Here is a 20,570-nt window from a genome sequence, read left to right on the forward strand (position 1 = left end):
ACGTGTTCCCGATCTCTGACCTTTACCGGCCTGAGAGCACACGATATTTATGGTTTTGCTCGGGTCCCTTGTGGTTACGTGGTAGCTTTACGTTAACTCGTGTGCTCTCCAAAAAATACCACCTTCACTCAAAAGCGGTGCGATGGTCTCCAAAACTGCCTCCCCACGTAGGCCGAAACCATCCACTATTCACTTATCAAATTCCACGCCAAATTTTAAACTTTACCCATTAAATACTGAAGACCCTCATTTTCGCTCTTTTCGCTTGTTTACACAGTGAAACCTGCCTAATCCTTCTTGTGCCACCCTGAACATCTGCAACCCAATTTGACCTTGATTACTTTCCAAACACTGTCAGGACTCCGTCCATACACTTTCTTGTTCCCTCAAACCATTATCTCCTCCCTGCAAACCTATGTTCTTATTAACTATTGGTTTATTTGTGTAGGTGATCATAAAAAACCTGTTTGTTCCAAATTCAAAGAAATGTATTCAAAAGGCTTCATTTAGCAGAAGTTTTGTGTACAAACAGAAAATCGAGTTTAAACTAGAAACAAAGCAGAAGGAAACAATTTACAGAGTAACTGTTAAAATAGAGATAAATCAACCACAACATATTCACCTTTTTACATGAAGTCAATTAGGTCTTCAGTAAAATTCACTTTTACTAAAGGCATAAATCCAAGATAAGAGTAAAAAATACCAGATGATGTGTTTTACTATGACTGGTAAAAGTAAAAGAAGGTGACAAAGTATACAGTTGAAATACAAACAGATGAAAGTGTATTAGATGAAATGTCATCAGTAAATATGACATCCAATGTGAAAATCAAACATCGTTCAACTTTTGGAGGAACAGTCAGCCAACTTCAACAATTTTCAATTTTTCTTAGCAATAATCACCAACAACACAACATCAAAATAGTGCTAGATCAACTAGGAGTTTTTATTTTGATTTTAAAATAATATATTTTTGTAAAAATAGTTTAGGATATTTTCTTAGTTCTATTGTTTTATAAATAACTCTCTTCACGAATTATTATGGGTTGCACCCTTGATGAAGCATTTCTAAACATCTGATGTACTTGTCTTTTCTGGAACCTTAATACAAAGCAAAGGATTCTAAATTTTGTTTTACACAGTTTGTGTTTCCTATAAGTTTTTCCAGTATTACTCATTATGTTTTTCTTCATATTCTTATGTCTTATAGAGATAACCAGGTAGGAATAATTGAGTTTCAATCTATTCCTATAAGCTTCTGAAGTGATAATACATAAAGAGAATGAATTAATGGACTGTGTATTTAATTAATTCCCTCTAAATCAATAAATCATCAACATCTTTCATAAGCTTAGGCATATTCTCTTGAACCTTCTGAACATTGTTTAAAGGTTTTCATACTTATGATTATTTAATTTTCAGTTTGAAAAATGTGATAATCATATTATTTCTTTGTTTATGCTCACCACCATACAAGCTATATCATTGTGTGAAATTTTATAGTAGCCCTCTGTTTTGGTATTAATACTATTCAAAATGTTAGGCATTATAGTTTTACATCTGTTTCATTCATTGGTCCTCCAAATTAAAACAAAACCCCCAAAACAATTATCATAGATGCTCTGGCATGATAGTTGATCATTATCATATCAGAGTTACAACATCAATCTGGTGCAGTTGCTGGGGATTCGAATTTCATTAAGTTTTCCTAGGGCAACGATATTCATTCTATTCCTTTAAGGTGATTAAAGATCTAGAAAGGTTAAAATCCTTCACCTGGCGACTCCACTAGCCCAAACTGAAACCTTTTAAGCACACTAGATCTCATTCAGAATCTGACTTAGTTAATTCTCTGTCAAATCCTGAAAAATTATGATAAAATCTAGTTCTAAAAGGAGACATCAACCATCTTCTTCTTCTTCTTCAACCTTACAGTCTGAAGATTTATTATCATTTGATAATTTTAGTAATATTCCATCTGATCCTGATTTGACACAAATAACTCCTAAGGATTCTGAACTATTAGACAGGGGAGTTGATTTAGATTCAGCTTTCCTCATTCATTCTTTTGAAACACATCAATAACCCCCACTACCACTAGGATCACCTAAAGCTGAGTCTGACTTGGGTGTTCATTTGCCAAAATACAAACCCACTGATTTCATATGCCCTACCACTTATTCATTTCCTCCCACTTTTGAATGACCTAAAGCTTCTACTTCTGAACAACTTGAAGAGACCCTCTCTGTATATTGAAATCCACTCTTTGAAACAAATAGGGTATCCATTCACAAGTCCCAAAGTTAGTTCTTAAGACTCCTTTAAAGTTATTCAGGAGATCCCCTCCTTCTTCACCTCCACATAGTCACACACCCCCTCAATCACCTTCTTCTACCTCTTCTTCATCTTCTTCTTCTTCATCCACACAAACACCTCATACACCACCTTCTAGTATGGCATTCCAACCTATTATACAGGCTAGATATGCAGGTTTAGTCTTTCCTACTAACCTCGATGCATTCTCAACTGGGTACTTGAAATACCTTCCCAGGTATAATGGAGAAACTAGTCCCTTAGCTTAGGACCATCTTCAAGCTTTTCGAGACTTTGCAAACAACGAGAATATAGAACAAGAAAATGTTTACATGAGATTGTTTGTATAGTCACTTGAAGGAAATGTAGGAATTTGGTTTAGGCAGTTACATGTAAATTCCATTAGAAAGTGGCAAGAGCTTACAAACATATTTAAAAATCAATGGGGTGTAAGTAAATATCCGCTTTATTTTTTGACTGAGTTTGAAGAACTTAAAAGAAACTTTGGTGAACCCGTATCAAATTTTATCAAAAGGTTTAATAAAATTTATCATAAGATGCCCCTTGATTGTAAACCACCTGTAGCAGCAGCTATGTCTAGGTTTTCTAAAGCCTTTGATGATGATTTTTTTGTAATGCTAAGAGAAAGAAATTTAAGAACTCTTGAAGATATGAAAACAGATGCTATAGAGGTGGAAGAAAATAGGGTTGCTTTGACTTACTTGAAAGCTAAAGAGGAAAAGGCCCAAAGAAAACTCAAATCTATTGAAGAAGCCTCTAGTTCCTCTAGTTCTTCTAAGACTAAAACAGAAGATTCTAAAATAGATGAAATAACTTCTCCTTTTAAAAATCTATCTAATAGAATCTCCAAGATTGAGACTCAACCTAGGACAGTTTAAAAAACAGTTACTAGAACCCAAAATCAAAATCAAGGTCAGTATAGAAGGAATCCACAATTACAAATTCTTCAGAGACCTAGTAATGATTAGCAGGTTCCCACTCCTTTACTGATAGATGACCAACAACCTGATGAAAATACTATGACTATTACTGAAGATATCAATAACATGGATACTTCTTCTAATCAAATAGTTATGATTCCTCTCTCACAACAAAATCAGGTTCAAGAAGATCAAGAATCCTCACAGGTTTCTAAATACCATGCCTTCTCTGAATTTTTAATTACAGAGTTGAACAAGAGATATGATCTTAGGCCTAGACCCGATCCTGGAAGACCTCCTAAGGAGACTCCAATAATTGAACCTCATACCAAAGCCGCTGAAACTCAAACAACTGTTATTCAAACATTAAATCATTCAACTAATACTACTCAAAATGATAAAAAGACTTTGACTACATTTAATATTGAAAAAGAGTTAGAAAGAGTTAAAATCCCAAATCCACTTTCATAACTTTCCAAAAGGCCTGGGTATAAAAATTAAGTCTCCAAATGGATACAAAACACTTCGATTGATGCTAAAAGTGATATCATTAGTCTGCAAGATGAAAAACCAATAGATGTCTTTGGTCCTAGATCAGATATGATAGATGAAATAGTGCCTCCTTTCTATGTAACTCTTAAGGCAAATGATTCCATGTTATATAATTGTATGCTTAATTCTGGAGCATCACATAACCTCATGCCAAAAACTATCATGGACCATTTGAAACTTGACATAACTAGATCCTATCATGACTTATACACATTTGATTCTAAAAGGGTGCCCTGCTTAGGATTGATTAAGGATTTAGTAGTCACCCTTGCCCAAATCCCAGTGAAAAGTGTAGTGTTTGATATAGTTGTCACAGATATTCCTCCCAAATTTGGAATGCTCCTTTCTAGGTCTTGTTGTGCCAAATTAGGGGGAACTCTTCAGATGGATATGTCTTATGCCACTATTCCAGTTTATGGGGGAGAACAACTAAGTTTATATATAGAGGTAAGATTTGTTCACACTATTTGCAAAACAGACCAGCCAAGGAACCATCCCGTTTATGCAATTGATCAGGATTTTGGTTTCTTTCAACTCTCTTCAAACCAAATACATGAAACCCAAGTTAAAATAGAAGATGTAATTGAAAGTACTGTATCAAATCAAATTGATATATGGAAACTATTTTTTATGGTTCTTGTACAAAAGATGGAGTAGGAGCTGGGGTAGTTTTAATTTCACCAAAAAAAGAAATATCACTCAATCATGCAAGCTTGACTTCAAAATTACAAATAATGTGGCTGAATATGAAGCTTTCCTTTTGGGATTGCAATTAGCCAAAATGTTATAGCTCTGATACCACTTGTTATAGATATAACCCAAAAATATATGAGAACACAAATATATCCAGAAATAATAAGATAGAAATAGATAGATTTGCTTCTTTATTTATCAAACCCTTAAGGTAGGGCAACACTATACATTCACTCCTTAAGGAAGGAGAACACTCCACAAGCCATATGCTTGTTCATACAATAATTCCTTGACATCTCTCCATGTGGAGTCTCTAGCCTCTATATAGGCCTCATACATACAATACCATGGGTCATTACCATGGTTCCTTCATATCATCGAGCTAATACCATGGGCCCATTACGTTATTACTAACTACTTGTGGTCCCTTACATGATATGGGTTAACCACCTTATTTATTACTATGGCCCATCCCATTATTACATTATTACCTTGGGTACCTCCCTTTGTACCCCATATTATCCCCCCTAGGTATATAACATTCCAGCCCCCTTAGCATGTTTCGTCCCCAAAACATGGGAAGAACACAAATAATAAGATCTACTCAAAAGAGTAGTCCACTGATACCATGCACGTGCATCTAGCCATCCAAGAGAAAGGTGAACTCTCGATCTTGCTGGTGCATCACTCGCTTGAGATGGAAGTTGACCATGGCAGCTCTTCTGTGTTGATGTGTAGTAGGTGGATCTTCGCTCCTCTCTATCTGTCCTGCGGGGGTTGTTGTCCTTGTGGCTAATTGGTTGCCATCTTGTTGGTTGTTGTCTTGCGGGGTGATGTGGGTGATGATATGTTGAAGTTTTAACCCACGGTGTCTTTTTCTTTAATTCACCCCTTACTGGAGCCTGACTATTATGTTGTGGTGCCTGCTGTGGTGTATTATCTTCCAATATTACTTCAACCACTGAGCCCTCATCTGATGTATCAGCACCTGTAACCTTTTCTGCTTCAACCTCTGTTTGTGTTTGATTATCGATCATCACTGGCTCATCATCTGATATGTCAGTCCTTGGAACATCTTCTGCTTCAGCCTCCATGTACTCTACCTGTTTATTGATGGAAATATCCTATAATGTAATTTTCTTCTTTTTATACCAGAGCTTCAGGAATTTCTTCTGCACATTAATATTGATAGTACCCACAGATTCCATCCAAGGATATCCCAAAACAACATCCATGTTATCCATATCTGAAGTATAGAAATCACCATGCAACACATACTTATCCATAGAAAGCTTCAAATCCTTATAAACTTGAACATCCTCATCATCCACCTGTGTGTTTTCAATGTGTTTGGCTAGAACTTGCAATTTTTTTGCCAAATTAACATTGATAAAATTATGCTTGCAACTAGGATTTATAGAAACAATGATCTTCTCCTTCTGAATAAATGCATGAACCTGTAATAAGGAGACACCAGCAACAAATAACCCTTTAGGTTTCTTGGTTTCCTTCTTTCCTGTAAAAATAAAATCTTTGCTAGGCTGTGTGTCTGTCTATGTGAGCTTATACACAAGATTATATTTTCTGTCAAAGTGGTCCATAAGAGATTTTTTGAATGTGTCCCAAGTCAGGGGCCTTCCATAGCAACGTTGATGCCATTACCACCATTGCCATCTTTCATTGTCCAAGTACATTTTTCCCACACTCAGCTGAGTCGCATCATCATAGATGTAATTCAATTTGAAATATTTCTCCATTTGTGCTAGCCATTTGGCTAGATGAGAGCCATCAAATTTATACAAGTCCCTCAAACTCTAATCTAAGCCCGCCATCATAAAAAAAAATTGGCAAAAATTTGAAATGTCACAGTTTAGTCAATATTGCTCAAAATCCCTATTATGACCTATTTTCGGAAATGGAACAACCATTCTGTATCTGCTCATGAGATAGAAATCCCGATCCAGGCACTAGAATTTCAGATCTGCGTTGCAACTCTCCCGCTGTGACCAAAAGTTCTGAAAAAAAAAAAAAAGCTAATTTTAAATCAACGATATCTCCCTCATCCAGACTCCGATTCGACTGATTTTTTTTTTTAAATTGGGTATTTTTTCACAAAGAATATAGATCTATAATTAGAATCTTCAAATCTTGCACTAGGACATCCAGATCTATGCCACAAAGTCGCTTCCCCGAAAAATTGTCTGCAACACCACTGATTTTTAGATCATTGATATCTCCTTCGTCTGGACTTTGATTCAACTTTTTTTTTTTTTTGAAATCAGGTATTTTTTTACAAAGAATCTAGATCTATGATTAGATTCTACAGATCTTGCACCAAGATGTCCAGATCTAATCTGTAAACTCGTCGCCCCAGAAAGTTCCTGTAAAAAAATAAAATAAAAAATTCTCCACATTTGCCCAAGAAAGTGCTCTGATGCCACTTGTTATAGCTTTGATACCACTTGTTATATCTCTAACCCAAAAATACTATAGATATACCCAAAAATAACAAGATAGAAATATATAGAAATGCTTCTTTTGCCCAAGAAAGTGCTCTGATACCACTTGTTATAGCTCTGATACCACTTGTTATAGATCTAACCCAAAAATATATGAGAACACAAATATACCCAGAAATAATAAGATAGAAATAGATAGAAATGTTTTTTTATTGATCAAACCCTTAAGGTAGGGCAACACCATACATTCACTCCTTAAGGAAGGAGAACACTCCACAAGCCATATGCCTATTCATACAATAATTCCTTGACATCTCTCCATGTGGAGTCTCTAGCCTCTATATAGCCCTCATACATACAATACCATGGGTCATTACCATGGTTCCCTCATACCATCGAACTAATACCATGGGCCCATTACATTATTACTAACTACTTTTGGTTCCTTACATGATATGGGTTAACCACCTTATTTATTACTATGGCCCATCCCATTATTACATTATTACCTTGGGTGCCTCCCTTTGTACCCCATATTATCCCCCCTAGGTATATAACACAAAAGCTTAAAGTTTGAAAACTTAAGTGTTTTTACTAATTCAGAACCTATTGTCAAACAAGTGAGAAATATTTTCCAGACTAAGCATCCTACACTTAGGTCTTATTGAAATGAAGTTTGGGATTTAGTCGAAAACTTTGATGCTTTTAATTTGACTTATATTCCAAGAAATCAAAATATTCATGAAGATTCCTTTAATATTCATGAAGATTGTTTCTGCTAGCTCATTTAAAATTCCTGATCAAACCAATGTACTCTATCAAATACAAGTCAAGTACATACCATCCATCCCAAACAATATAAAAAACTGGCAGATATTTGAAGATGATGAACATTTGAAATCTTTTCTGCAGGTTATAGATGAATTTTCAGTTCTACAAATTGATGAAGATAGAACAGAAATAAATGAAAATACAAATGGAAATGATACTTCAAATTTCAATTCAAAAATTGCTGATCATGACATTATTCAATTGTCTAACAATTTTATTCCCAAAGGCCTCACTCCTTTAGAAAAATTGTTTGATCAAAATGATGTCCTCTGCAACCCTCAGTCCATTTCTTCAAAATATGACATAGAAGAAATTAATATTGGAACAAATGATGATATTAAAAACATCAAAATTATGCATCTCTAGATCCACAGATCAAAGCTCAATATCTTAAGTTACTTCAAAATTATAAGGATGTTTCTGCATGGACCTATGCTGATCTAAAAACTTATGATACTTCATTAATACATCATAAGATTCCTTTAGAGCCAGAAGCGGTTCCTTATCAACAGAAACTTAGGAGGATCAATCCAACTCTTCTACCAACTATAGAAAAGGAAATTAAGAAAATGTTGGATGCCTAGATCATTCTCCCTCTTAGATATTCTAATTGGGTTGCAAATTGAGTTCCTGTTGGAAAGAAGAATGGAGAAATTAGACTCTGTGTGGACTTTAGAAATTTGAACAAAGCATCATTAAAGGATAACTATCCTTTGCCCAAAATGGATCAGTTACTTCAAATGGTTTTCGGAGCACAAAGACTTTCTATGCTTGATGGTTTTTCAGGCTATAATCAAGTAAATGTTGATTCAGTAGATAGCGAGAAGACAACCTTTACTACACCCTGGGGTACATTCATGTATGCTAGAATGCCATTTGTCTTATCCAATGCTGGAGAAACATTTTAGAGAGATATAGACGTAGCTTTTGTGGGTTAGATAAACAAATTTGTGGTCATTTATCTTGATGACATAACTATTTTTTCTAAATCTAATCAGAAACATCTAAAGAACTTGATGAAGGTTTTTGATAGGTGTAGAAAATTTAGAATATCATTGAATCCTAAAAAGTCTTTGTTTGCTATCAAAGAAGGAAAAATGCTGGCCCATATAATTTCAAAAGGAGTGGTGATTGATCCCACACGTGTGTCTACCATTAAAACATTGACCTTACCTAGAAACAAGAAGGAGATTCAAGATCTTCTAGGAAAGATTAATTTTTTAAGGAGATTCATCCCAAATTATGTTGAGATTGTAAAATATATAACTAACATGCTCCGAAAAGATCATGAAGCTAAATGGACTGTCTCTTCCAGGCATTCATTTGATCAGATCAAGAAAGTTATCTCTGAAGTTGCCACCTTGGCCAGCCCTAATTACATTAAACCATTCAGTATCTTTTCCTTTGCCTCAGAAACAATCCTTGTTGTTGTTCTACTACAAAAGAATGAAGATACCCATGACCAACCCTTAGCCTTTTTTAGTAAGGTTATGAGAGATGTCGAGCTTAAGTATGAAATAATTGAGAAGAAAGCATATGCTTTTATTCAAGCCCTGAAATAATTCAGGATGTATGTCCTACATTCTCCTATCACTGCTTATTTTCCTAACAGTGATGTGAAAATCATTTTAACTCAACCAGACATTGATGGAAAGAGAGGTAGATGGATCACTCAAATATTAGAGTTTGATCTAACTATCAAAACTACAAAGCTAGTAAAAGGCCAAGGATTAGCTAAGCTTCTAGCTGAATCTAGCTGTAAAGTGCTCAAAATCAATTATATTTTAGAGATACAAGGGAAGAATACACAAGAGCCTTCTCAAACTTCAGATAAGAAGAAAAGACAAGAACCTTCCCTTCATCCTAAAGAGAAGAATCCACAAGAACCTTCCCTTCATGCAGAAGGGGAGAATCCACAAGAACCTTCCCTTCATCATGAAGGGAAGAACTTGTAAGAACCTTTACCTTCAGATCAGATCCACCCTTTATACATTAATGACATTTTTTTGTTGTAAGAGTGGTACCAATACATTGTAAATTTATTGATCCATTTTGAATGTCCAACATCATTCTCTAAAAGCCAGTGTAAAACTCTCAAACTGAAAGCAGTCAAGTACTGTATCATAAATGCAAATTTGTACTGGAAAGACCCACTAACTATTTTTTTATTATGTTTAACAGAATCAAAAACTGAAGGAATCGTTGACTAGTTTCATACAAGATTTTGTGGAGGACATTATGCTTGGAGAGAAACAACATATAAGATATTAAGGGTAGGATTTTATTGGCCAACATTGTTCTTACAAGTAGGAGAAAAGGTCAGAGGTTGTGTTCCTTGTCAATTTTTTTCTGGTAAGCAAAAATTAGCAGCTCTTCCACTGGTTCCATCAATAGTCTCAGAACTTTTTCTCTAATGGTGATTAGATTTTGTTGGAGAGATTCATCCCACTTAAAGTAGTCAACATATATGGATCCTCATTGCAACTGACTACTTCACTAAATGGGTGGAAGAAATTCCAGTGAGAAATGCTACCGATTCAGTGGTCATCAAATTTATTGAAGAGAAAATCTTATCTAGATTTGGTTGCCCAACTCAAATAATGTAGTAGCTTTTTCTAGTGTTAAAATGATTGAGTTTTGCCAGAAATATCATATTTTTTTACATCATTCAACTCCATATTACCCACAAGATAATGGCCTTGCATAATCCTCCAATAAAATTCTGGTAAATGTAATAAAAAAGACTCTAGAAGATCATAACAAGAGTTGGGACTCTCCTTTAATTTATGTAGTATGGGCAAACATAAATACTCCAAAGAGATCAAATGGAAACTCTCCTTTTCAGATAGTTTATGGGAAAGATGCAATCTTCCCTACTAATTAGCCTTCCTAGTTTTAAAATTCCTGCAGGATTCAACAGATGAACCTAATGATTTTTCAAGGAGAATAAATCAGATTATTGAATTAAATGAAAACAGAGATGAAGTTCAATACAAATTGAAAAAGTATCAGAATAAGATGAAGAACCTGTTTGACAGAAGAGTCAGGGAAAGGGACTTCAAGGAAGGTAATCTAATTCTAAGATGGGATTCTAAGAGAGAAGAAAAGGGAAAAGATGGCAAGTTTGACAACTTGTGGTTGGGACCCTTTGCAATTGCTAAAGTGAAGGGAAACAACAATTTTGTGCTACAAAATCTTGAGCGGCTATAGTCCACTTATCCTATAAATAGAAGGTTCCTCAAACATTACATTCAGTACTGAGAAGTTGAAGTAGATTTCATTACTACCATTGTAAAAACTATGGTTTCTTTTACTATTTAAGCTGTCAGTGTGATTTTTTACAGTAGAAGACTCCATAGCTCGAGGAGAAGGCACATGGATTTGTAGGTTCTCTACATTCTATAGAAGAAAGAAGTCCCCAATTGGAGCCAATGTTGTAACATTTTTTGGTTTTGGTAAGTTAGAATAAATTAGTCCAAAAAATGAAAATATTTTTTCAAAAAATGTTAAGCTAGGATATGGACAAAATGAATATTAAATAAAAATGTTAGGAAATATTTTGATAAATATGTCCATATCAATGAAAATGTTAGAATAGATGCCTTAAAAATTGAAGGAAAAAATAAAATGTTAGGTTAGAGAGAAAAGCAAAAAGCAAAAAACAAATCATGGAAGTGTGCAAGTCCAAGTGCCACTAATTTTTACTTTATTATGCAAAATAATGGTTGTGTGCAGCTTGTAGTTGTCATAAATGCCACAACCCATGATAGTCAATTAGTTTAATATTGACTAGTTCATTCTTTAATATTCATGTTTATAGTTAGAGAATAAAGATCTAGCCAAACTGTTTAATCTTGGAAGATCAGTAGTTAGGTAGAGAATAATAAGGTGCTCATCAATTTAATCTGAGCCCTTGGATGTTATAAGGTTAGAATTAGATAGTTTTTTTTTCGAAATAAAAGGGTATGCTAGCATAAATTCACCCAATTAAGTGAAAAAAAAATGTTAGGATAAGTAAAGGGTAGGTAGAAGAAAGGTTGCGTAAGTACAAAATTGATTGAACCATAAGCACATTTATCATGCTTAATCCAATGTTTCAGTGTGGAAGAGCAATTATGAAAGTGAAAAGATGTTCACAAGTTGATTTGGTTAACTTACCATCATTTCATTTCATTCCCCACTATATACTTACTAATTTTCTCATTATCCCATCATTTCCTAAGAAAATACCCTTTCCCTTCATTTTCACTCTTGCCCCTTTGTTTCACACATTTTCCTAGCAATTTACCCTCCAAACTCATTCCCCTACCTTAAAACCCCTTTTTCCGGTTTTATAAAGTTAACTTTACCAATATCATGTTTTCCCGACAAAACCCATTTAACCCACCCCCTTGGTGTGGTTAACAAACCCAACATTTAACCTTGGGCATGGTTAATAAAACCTCCCCAATAATTGTTTAACTTATATCCCTAGTGTATTTATTCCCTCGTCCCACTTTATTAAACCCATCACAATATGTTTGAACACTGCTTTATTCATTAAATAAATTATAAATCATTTGTAATTATCCGTCGGGCCCCGCTAATATCCACTGATTCACCTCCGTGCAACTTCACCGTGTGACAACCCTCCGATCATTTGCTTCAAAATCCAACGACCCACAACCATATCGCGTGCTCCCGATCTCCGACCTTTACTGACCCGAGAGCACATGAGATTCGTGGTTTTGCTCGAGCCCCTTGGGGTTACCTGGAAACTTTACGTTAATTCGCGTGCTCTCCAAAAAATACCACCCTTCACTCAAAAGTGGTGCGATTGCCTCTGAAACCACCTCCCCACATAGGCTGAAACCATCCACTATTCACTTATCGAATTCCACGCCAAATTTTCAACTTTACCTGTTAAACATTGAAGACCCTCGTTTTCACTCTTTTCGCCTGTTTACATAGTGAAACCTGCCTAACGCTTCTTGTGCCACCCTGAACATCTGCAACCCAATTTGACCTCCAATTACCTTCCAAACATTACCAGGACTCCGTCCAAACACTTTCCTATTCCCTCAAACCATTATCTCCTCCCTGCAAACCTGTGTCCTTATTAACTATTGCTTTATTTTTGCAGGTGATCATAAAAATCATGTTTGTTCTAGATTCTCAAGAAATGTATTTAAAAAGCCTCATTTAGCAGGAGTTTTGTGTACAAACAGAAAATCAAGTTTAAATCAGAAACAGAGTAGAAGGAAACAATTTACATAGTAACTGTTAAAACAGAGATTGTTGGCATTATGTTTTCTGGTATGGCTATATGTTACAGATGTTGTACTTGATGGCAACTCCCATGACAAGGCTCTCATTTTATTGAAAAATAAGAAGGACGCAGGATATCAGTTCAGAAGGTGCGTACCCGCAGGTACACCTTGCAGGGACCGCGTCCAGAGACGCAGGCCAGCCATTCAGGAGGTGCGTCCACCCAGTGCACACATTTCAAGGCAGAGAAAAGCTCACGTGGTGGTTTCTTGTGTTTTACTCTTGGTATCTAGCCGACGGTATTGTGTTATTATGGTGTCGGCTCGTGGTATTGTTCCATGATTTGAGGAGGAGCTTGCCTATATAAAGCAAAGGAGATCATTTGGTTTAAGCATGGTTTTGGTTGAATATCTTATGAGGGCTAGATCTGGTCTAGATCTAAACAAGGCGAATCTAATGATGGACCGAGATCTCTTCGGCGCATGTTCAGATCTATAGATCTGACTGTCTGGGTTACTTCTGAAGTCTTGAAATCATCTATGCCCGGAGGGACGCAGGTGCAGTAAGGGTTCAGGTGCGCCGGGACGCAGGCGCAGAAGGGTTCAGGTGCGTCGGGACACAGGCGCAGAAGGGTTCAGGTGCATCGGGACGCAGGCGCAGAAGGGTTCAGGTGCGTCGGGACGCAGGCGCAGAAGGGTTCAGGTGCGTCGGGACGCAGGCAGTTCAATAGACTCAGAGCGAGGGACGCAGGCTATCAGTTGAGCAAGATGCGTCCGGGACGCAGGCTAGCAGTTGAGCAGGGTGAGTCCGAGAAGCAGGCTAGCAGTTGAGCAGGGTGAGTCTGGGAAGCAGGCTAGCAGTTGAGCAGGGTGAGTCCGGAAGCAGGCTAGCAGTGGAGCAGGGTGCTTCCTTCTCTTAAAATCTTTGTTTATCATTGTTGTGTTCTGGGTTTGGTCCTATTACTATTGATCTAGTTACTACAGTTGATTGGGTGATTCTCTCATACTTGATGATCAATTGATGCTTATGGATCCAGTTTGAAAATTTATGAAAAGTGGTCCTCGTAAGAAAAGAGTAGGGGGTTGTAGCTCCCTTCCAGGAGAGACTGGAAAACGAGAGAGAGTTGTAGCTCTCTGCAGGTTGCAGCCTGCATACTGGTAAAGGACTGCACCAGTACAAAACCATTGTAAAAGAAGTTTCTAATTTGAAAGAAGATAGAGACATATTGCAGTAGGTGGTTTTCACCCACATTGGGTTTCCACCTTACATCTTGTGTTCTTTGGTGTGACTATCTGTTTTCTTTGTTCATGCACATTATTTTATGGTACTGACATGCAAATATAATTCAAAGATCAAATAAGGAAGGTTCATTAAAAGAATTAGATAATATTGATTCACCCCCCCCCCCCCCTCTCAGTATTATTTCCAACAGAGATAAATCAACCACAACATATTCATGTTTTCACATGAAGTCAAATATGTCTTTAGTAAAATTCACTTTTATTAAAGACATAAATCCATGATGAGAGTAAAAAATACCAGATGATGTGTTTTACTTTGAGTGGTAAAAGTAAAAGCAGGTGACAGAGCATACAGATGAAATACAAAATGATGAAAGTGTATCAGATGAAATTTCATCAATAAACATGACATCCAATATAAAATCAAACAACATTCATCTTTTGGAGGAATAGTTAGCTAGCTTCAACAATTTTCAGTTTTTCCTAGTATTAGTCACCAACAGGACAACATCAAAATAGTGTCAGATCAACTAGCAGTCTTTATTTTGATTTTAAAATAATCTATTTTGTAAAAGCAGTTTAGGATATTTTCTTAGTTCTACTGTTGTATAAATAACTCTCTTCACAAGTTATTATGGGTTGCACCCTTAATGAAGCATTTCTAAACATCTGATGTACTTGTCTTTTCTGGAACCTTAATACAAATCAAAGGATTCTGAATTCTATTTTACACAATTTGTGCTTCCTATAAGTTTTTCCAGTATTACTCGTTATGTTGTTCTTCATATTCTTATGTCTTACAGAGATAACTAGGTAGGAATAATTGAGTTTCAATCTATTCCTATAAGCTTTTGAACTGATCATCTATAAAGAGAATGAATTAATGGACTGTCTGTTTAATTAATTCCCTCTGAATCAATAAATCATCAATGCCTTTTGTAAGCTTAAGAATATTCTCTTGAACCTTCTGAAAATTGTTTAAATGTTTTCATATTTATGATTATTTAATTTTCATTTTGAAAAATCTGTTAATCATATTATTTCTTTGTTTCTGCTCACCACCATACCAGTTATATCAATGTGTGAAATTTTATAGTAGCCCTCTTTTTTGGTATTAATATTATTTGAAATGTTAGGCATTATAGTGTTACATCTATTTCATTCATTGGTCCTCCAAATTAAAACAAAACCCCCTTAACAATTACCTTAGATGCTCCGGCATGATAGCTAACCATTATCATCTCATAGGTACAACACCACCATGCACATAACATTGCACAAACAACATGTACACAAACTATATGTACACAACACCACGTGTGCATAACATTACATATGCAACATGTACAACATATACAACATATGCACAAGAGTACTACTACACATCCAAAACCACACTGTCTCTACCAAGAAACCCTACTTCCAGTGTCTTATCTATGCTTGTCCTAGCATGCTACAGACCACAGTACTTTCATTTCATTGATGTATCCCTTGGTATAGTCTGTCCATAACATAGGCATAATATAATCACATAATATCAACTCATAACCACATGATACTAGCCTCATAGATTTGTTAGGACTACTCTCCCACTTGATTCCTCATAAAATCAGGAACCTCTTCATGCCATTCACCTACATAAGCAATCATTCCTCCACAAGAATGATCCTAATGATCCTATTAAACAATCGTATTCACACACACACACACACACACACATATATACACATATAAAAATCAACATAAAACAATCATGATCATGTCAGACAATGACACACACACACACACAGATATATATATATATATATATATATATATATATATATATATATATATATATATATATATATATATATAAATTAGCATAAACATGATCACAACATAATTACCAAATATCATAAGGTCAAGGTTAAGAGAACTCCCTTTATCCATTTACTTTACCCTTTCTGTTACCTTTCTCGTGATTGTCCTATCACAGTCCATTTATCTCAATGGACCCAACTAATCCAACTAGTTGTCATACACTTCTTTAGTTGCCCTTATACACACACCAAGATTCATCTGGGCCTTACATCTCCTCTTGGGTTTCATTCCTCTCTTTTTGAGCTCCATTAACTTTTATGTTTCCCAACCAATTCCCAAGACTCTCAAAACATAAAAGGCAAGACGAAGAAGCAAACAAGTGAAAACCATGAAAACCAATAGCAACACGACATCAAAAAAAAAGTGGAATTCCCATGCAAAAGACATGAACATACCTACAAATCAAGCACAAGAAAATTACAAAACATCAAAAGCAAAAGACTATCAAAAAACACGATGATTCAATCCGCATGTTTCCCAGTGCCTCCAAGTGAAATCTCGGCCCGAGCCTTCTTTAAGGATTCATGGAAATATCTTTTTCCATGCAATCCCCTGCATCATACTACCATAAAAACATAACTATTAGTGCATAAGTAAACATAACAACATACTAGTTACCTTACCTTGTCATACTAATGCCAAACATGTTACTCTGCAACTGCTCACACATGTCAACCACACGATCCAAATATCAAGACAATCATTTCTATCAATTTGAAATCAACCTTTACCAAGACTCACGATCATGTCATAATCCATAGTCTACTCATAGTCATTAGAAATAATGCTACAACTACCACCTATTACACTCAATTAGATGTGATCTACCTCAACACATATGTGTGAGTAAAACCATCTTAAAACAAGATCATTTATTGATGCAATCTTATAGACACATACTCATATCATGTGATTAATCAAACATTCAATAACAAATAGATGACATAATAAACACCAACACTCAAACACCAAATAGATGATATAATTAATCATTCAAGTACAAAGTAGATGACATAAGCAAGATCATACCTTAATGTATATTAGGGGAGGTTATCTTGTCTGCACAATCAATCCAGATTTATGTGATATAACTTCACGACATATCAAATCAAACATAAATAAGGTCATGATATCCATAATAGTCACTAGCTAACATGTTCACATCATAAACTCATAAACAATTATCATTCATACATAATAATCACATCTGAACAATCAATCTAGATTAGTATGACATAATATCATAACGTGTTAACTCATACCTGAATTTCATAACCCTAACCATTTGCATAAACCAATCCAAATTAGTATGATACATATAACATCAAGATATTAATGTTATAACCCTAATGATAAAGTTAACTAACATATAACATGATCATCAACAACATATACCATAATCGTCAAGTGAAATGTCATAAAAGAACAATAGCAATGCATACAACCACATGTTACTATCATTCATGACTATTCGACACGTGCATATGACTACACTAATCAACTAGAATTTATCATACATGTAACCATAATAATAATAGAATGACAAGAATATCAATAACCCTAATGCTTATAACAAACATTAACCAACATACTTGCATGCTCACACTAGAAACCTGTATGATACCTATTATTACCCCAAAGTCCATTGTTGTAACTTCACTTTAATGATCTACATCTCTTGCTCTATCTCAACAAACACATTAGCATCATAACATACCAATATCATCACAATGACCTAGTTTCATACAATGACCTTATCCACAACAACCTTCACCATGAAAATGCATGCCTAACAACATATAGACACTGACATGCATAACAAATGCATATACAACTATATACTCAGGACGACAAATCCCACAACAACACCATCAACCTTCACATGGAAACATCACTACAACCATCATCAACACCATGTAAATGCAACAAGCACATGGACTACAAGTATAACACATATGAAACTAACATGAATTCATGACCAACACACCACCCATCCACTCCCAGGGGTGAACCATGCTCTGATACCACTTTGTAACACCCTCCTCCCACATCTACCCAAGTAACCAGCCAACCGAGGTAAACATGTGACAAGAAGCTATTATGATATGATTCTACTTCCTATGTGTTATGAAACCAGCTCACACAAAGTTAAAAAAGATAGATAAGCACCTTCAAAATAAGCCTCTTCGAGGGGGCAACCTCCTTTACATTACACAAATGAACAATTCTTGGATGATACAATGACAAGACCTCCTTTCTATATATAGGAGTCTAAGGGGTCATAATATAATCAGAGCTGACATAACAATAATAATGTAAGGGCGCAACAATAACAATAGTAGGCTTCTACGGGGCACAATAATAACAATATGGGGACTACATGGGCACAACAATATAATTAGGGGGTTGTACTAATAACAATAACGGGTTACACTAGTAATATAGGGACCTAACATGTCCCTCTCCTTCAAAAAGTGTTTCCCTCAATGCTTGAGTAGTTCTAGATGATTTTGTATATAATTCTCATCCTCCCATGTGAAATATTTAATGGGTAAGTTCTTCCACTTGATGAGATACTCTGAAATTGATCGATTTCGTAGCTGTCGATTTCTTGTTTCTGTGACTGCTTTAGGTTCCAATATGATTTTTCCTTCCTCGTTAAGTTCTGGCAATATTATTTGAACTTGGATCTTCTGCAACTTTTGAATAAGTGTCCACACTTCTTTGTCATTCTTCCATTCATCCCTTGCCTCATTTATATAATGTGGTTGGATAATAGAAATAACCCAAAACAATGCTTCCACATCCTCATCCTTTCTTGAGAGTGCATTTGCAACAACATTTTGCTTCCCTCTTTTGTAGATGATTTCAAAGTCATAACCCAACATATTTGTGACCCATTTTTTATGTTCCTCTAAAGATAATCTTTGTTCTAAAAAGTATTTAAGACTATCATGATCTGTTTTTACCTTGAAGTGTATTCTCATTAAGTGCATGTAGTATTGTCAACATTTCCTTCTCATAAATAACTTGATTGAGGGACATTCTTTTGTATGGATGTAGCTGTAAAAATACCCAATCACCTACATCAAAACTTCTTTCACTGTGATGTTGATCTACATGTTGTTTCATTCAATTCTACACCAAAGTGGTGTTATCCTTTAAAAGTTGGAGAACTTGGTGTTGATGCTTGACATGATCTTTCATTGCTTGAACCTTTTTCTTCTTGACATGTCCTTCTATCTTGAGAGTTTGAGGAGTGGTAATTTCTACCAATGCATTACAAGATATGGTTGGATTCATTTCTTGATGCTCGATGTGATCCTTCACTTCTTGAACAATTTTTTTCTTGATATTTCCTTCTATCTTGAGAGTTTGAGGAGTGGTAATTGTTGCCAATTCTTTACAAGATATGGTCATATTCATTTCTTCTTTCTCTAGGGTTGGTTCCTGGTGTATATCCTCTTCTTTTGACATTTCTTGATCATTTTCTTCCTCCTCTTCACAATCAATGTAAAATAATTTATTCTCAACACACTTATGACCTTTAATGTGTTTGTTATCACAATTGTAACAAAGTTCTTTTGCTCTTTTTTCTTCCAATTGTTGTGGTGTCAACCTTGTAGGTTGTGTAAGGCTAGGAGAAACAACACTTCCATTTTTATCGCTGTGATGGGTAGACTTCCTTGTTGCCATAATTTTTCTTTCCACTTTTCTTGCCAACCTGAATGCCTTCTCCAATGACTAAGGTTCCCAAATCCAAACCTCATGTTGAATGTTATCCTTTAAAGTCCCTATGGAGACATCAATCCTCTATTTCTCTGGAATATCATTTTCCCTTATATTCAATTTTTGAAAGTCCTCAATGTGCTCTGCCATTAAACACTTTTGTTTGAGATTTATCAATTGGCTAAAGAAGGTGTCTCTCTTTGTATCCTCATAATGTGCTATCATTTCCTCCATGAAAATTGACCATGTAACAAGTGGTTTACAAGAAAAAATCCCTTTATACCATAAAAATTGATCCGGTTCTAAATATGAAGATGTAATACGTACCTTTTGTAGTAGTTTCTCCTCATGTAGATCAAAATATTGGTCCATCTGTAGTATCCAATTTACTAGATCTTTGGCATCAAACTTCCTCATATTGCCTTTTCTTGATTTTAGGAGCTTGATCTTGAAATGACTGTAACTCTATAATTTTGGATCTTCTAGTTCTTAAATCACTACCTGAAGTATCCCTCCATGTCCTCTTTTCAATGCCACTGGTCTGATCGAAATTGGATTCTCCAAGAAAGAGTTATGCACAATCTCCCAAGATGACCTGATTATATACCTTTTCAGAAGAGTGAACTTGTATGAAGTTCCACATGTCACTGTTTCAACCTACGGATCTGAAAATGATACAAAAACAATTGTAGTCTATCCTA

This window comes from Pinus tabuliformis, chromosome 4_1 (genome assembly GCF_031772625.1).
Source record: "Pinus tabuliformis cultivar Carrire ecotype Pingquan chromosome 4_1, CPIR1, whole genome shotgun sequence".
NCBI classification, from domain to species: Eukaryota; Viridiplantae; Streptophyta; class Pinopsida; order Pinales; family Pinaceae; genus Pinus; species Pinus tabuliformis.